A 3,797-nucleotide genomic window follows, 5' to 3' on the forward strand; every position below is an offset into this window, starting at 1 on the left:
GGACATCGGGCCTCTACTCAAGTACTCCCTCAATGCAAGAATACTTTCTTCTATTAAATTGGCATTCTATGATGCTCACCTTCCCGACACAACTGCTGAAGACAAAGTGGGTGAATAAGCGAATGTGGTGAAGAAGCAATAAATAAGAAGCTGTGAATGAGTGAATGATAGGATATGGTTTATTTTAGATTTCCAGGGCAGTGTAATAGGAGTTCCACTCCAGAGTGCTAATTTCTCATTTCTTATTTTTGCTTTTTGATCTTGTTAGTTAATATGCTCTCTAAGTCTACAGACAAAAGACCTAGAGAGTGTGGAGATGACCAACATGCCCAGTAAATCAATATATAGCCAATGTAAGATATTCAAAACAACCACCATTGATAACTTAAGTCAGATATTTTTAGTATACCCACGAAATACTTTAGATTATTGAGATTGAAGGTAGCTAAAAGTGCAGTCTTACTGTATAAACTAGAGAGTGTTGGATTCTTCTTTGAATTTATACAGCTCTGAACAAAATTTAGAGAAAACTCCCATACTTGTTGCCAGAGTATTTTAGGTGTAATTAGTGTCGTTACATCAGAAGTAGTACCAAGCCTCATCTGTGGAGTTAGTAGACACAAATCCAGAAAAAGTGAAAATAACCTTCAAGCACATAATTCTAGGGTTTTGAAAAACTATAGTGATAGGAAGAGCATAAGCCAGGGCATATCAAAGAAAAATATAAATGAGGCGATGATAGCAAGGGCTCAAGTAGAAAGCAAATGTTTTGAGAATGATGATGGCAACAAATGTACAAATGTGCTTGCCACAATGTATGTATGTATGGATTGTGATGAGAGTTGTATGAGTCCCCAATAAAATGATTTTTTAATGCAAATAAATTTTTTTAATGTTCTGGTTTTCTGTCTTTGTTTTTGTTTTACTAATTTACGTATGCCAGGAATGTGTACTTCATAATAGTACAGTCTGATAGCTATAAACAGTTATTTTAGACAAGAATCCCTCCTTTGGAAAAGCAAAATTGGTGCCTTTTACCTACAGAATTAAATTGTTAAAGCTCCGTGACAATTGGGGCGATAATGGCAAAGTTTATGCTATTTTTTCCCAGTAATAATGTGCAAGGGTGAGTCCACAATAGGAGACCTGAGGAAAATAATATGAAGAATCATATTCATTTCTAAAAGTGTCTGAATGCCCTGCTGCTATCTATAAATCTGATTTTTTTGTCAATAATGTAACTGATGGTAGTAAGTTCAAACTGTGACGGAGTTTCAATCTTCAGTGTACTTTAATTTGCAGGCTGATTATTTGGTTTTAGTGAAGTTAGGGAATTCAATCTTTTCTACCTTCATTAAATGGCAGGAGCAGAGGATAACTTTGAGTGTAGTGAGTAAACTATACAATGGGCTGTACTTGATGACATCAGGACCCCAGATTTCTCAGCCTTTAACAGTTCCAGCTACCTGCTGGGTTGAGGGGGAACATTTTTTTTTTTTTTGCTTTCTTTAAATTTCTTATAAAATTTAGAGTTTTACAAGAACAAACCTTGGGGGGCAGACAGTGTGTTTCTCCTCAACTTTAAATAAATGTGTTATTTAGCAGTTTAAACACTGTCTGTCACTTTGTTATATTTTGGTGGCTTGAATGTTATTAAGATACTGAAACCGATTCCACACGGATTTCAAATACCTGCAGAGTCACTCACAATGGAACAGAGTGTATGGAATTTTCAGATTGAAGCCTACCAGGAAACAGGCCTGTTGACCTAGTACCAAAAATTGGCCCATGGTATGAAAGTCCTATGAAGAGGGCAGGATCTTGCCGGATAGTCAGTTTGCCATAACCCCTTGATGTCAGAAGACACACGACACTGAAATGCACAGGGGCTAGAGCGATGACCACAAGCATAGCAGCGGCCACAGAGATGGCAGAGAAGTGAACAATTGACATGTAGTTGCCTTGAGTTGGTGCTTTAACCATAACAACCAACAGCAAAAGCATGATCCATAATTGACAATTTCAACACACTGTATTTGCTGAAGGAGTTCTGGTGGTATAGTGAGTTACAAAATGGGCTACTAACTGCCAGGTGGGTGTTTTGAACCTATCAGTTGCTCCGAGGGAGAAAGACGAGAATCTTTGCCTCGCTATGCTCCCACGACAGCCTTAGAAACCCACAGGGACACTTCTGACGTGGTCGCCAGGGTTTCTGAATGGAAATTAACTCGATGGGAGCAAGTTTGGAATCCATACTTGCTAAATCCTGGGAGAAACTGCGTGGGAAAGAGTCTCCAATACAGTAGCATGAGAGAAGGAAAGCAGATTCAACTAGATGGCAGAATGATTTTAATAAGCAGGGGACAGTATATATACAATGGAATTCCACTTGAAAATAAAAGTTGCTTCCAGAAGCCAATGTGCCACTACGACTTGAAACTTGTTATGTAACTTGAGAATATCGAGGAAACATTTTAGGGCCCCCAGAGGCACAGGAGAAGCACTGGCAGTGTAGTGGTTTGGCACTGGGTCAGCAGTTTGAAGCCACCAAGTTCTCTGTGGGAGAAAGACGGGGCTTTCTATTCCCTTAAAGGTGACAGTCTCAGAAACTCACACGGGCAGTTCTACCCTATCCTGTAGGGTTACTGAGTCAGCATCGACTCCATTATAATGAGTTTGCTTGTTTGGTATGGGCATTAGGAAACAACAACAACAACAACTAAGATCAGATAAAAAGTGAGACACTCCCAACCTAGTGAGAGAAAACTGAAGCAGGTGCACAGCAAAGACTGAAGGGGGGATCATGATGGCTCTGAGAGTTGGGGCAGCGAGGAGTGGGACAAGGAGGAAGAGCAGTTGGTTTGGGTGGAATTGTCAGGAATTATTGACTCAGATTTCCTCTCAAATTGTGAAAATAAATGCAAGATTTTGACACTTTTGGGACCTATGTTACATTTGAAGAAGATGGGGGAGGAACACGTGGATGCTGAAGACAATAAGAAAACAATGTTAAAATACAAATGCCATACAATGAAGAAGCTCAACATGACAAGAACTCTTCTGACAAATGAAAGGAGAAGAAAAGATCGGAGGTGTGGAATGGCTGCGAATCAATGATAGAGCTTCCTCCAATAGCCCCAGCATGATTTGTAGCTTTCTACATGAAGATGAAGACATGGAGCTTCAGCCCCAAACAAATCTTCAGAGTTGAAGGAGCAAGATATTCAACTGAAGGACAATTCATACCTGAGTTACCAACAAGAGAAACCACTGCCCTTGGACATGGAGGATTTGCGTCCTCTTATCGAGATCCCTTCTTTTGATACAGAAGGTTTTGCTTTTATGGATTCTCAGGACGGTGCGTTGGAAATCACTGCTTGATGAAATGTTCCTCCTAACACTGCATGTCATGTTCTTGGTAGTTTTTACATCTGTAAGTTCCACTTGTTCATCTATTTTATTCTTTTTGTTGGCTTTCTAATTATAGCAAAACCTAATATAGCAGTCATTCCAAGACCAAGCATGAATTGAATTAAATACCAATCCCCAAACTGGCTAAATTAATCCTATACTCATCTCTGATGAATCCTATAAATTTGGTTGTTTTATTAAGGTGAGTATATTAGTTTCCAATTACAAGCACCATGAACTTGTATTGTTGGCTACCGTGGATTCACAGCTAATTGACCCCAAGTATAATAAGACAGAGAGAAAAGAGCAAAGATTCTTCCAGCTGAAAAGCCTGATGCTACTGTGCATCAGACCGCATCTCTTGCTTTGTAAACCACACAGTTAAG

General features: G+C 39.3%; 1 pseudogene; it reads left to right on the forward strand.

The window, feature by feature from the left end:
• The first annotated feature begins 1,082 nt into the window (after positions 1 to 1,082).
• Positions 1,083 to 3,381, forward strand: LOC115869855 (annotated as a pseudogene).
• The last annotated feature ends 416 nt before the right edge of the window (positions 3,382 to 3,797 follow it).

The sequence above is a fragment of the Echinops telfairi genome, unplaced genomic scaffold (assembly GCF_000313985.2).
Source record: "Echinops telfairi isolate 266 unplaced genomic scaffold, ASM31398v2 ScPeMD7_59;HRSCAF=198, whole genome shotgun sequence".
Lineage (NCBI taxonomy): Eukaryota > Metazoa > Chordata > Mammalia > Afrosoricida > Tenrecidae > Echinops > Echinops telfairi.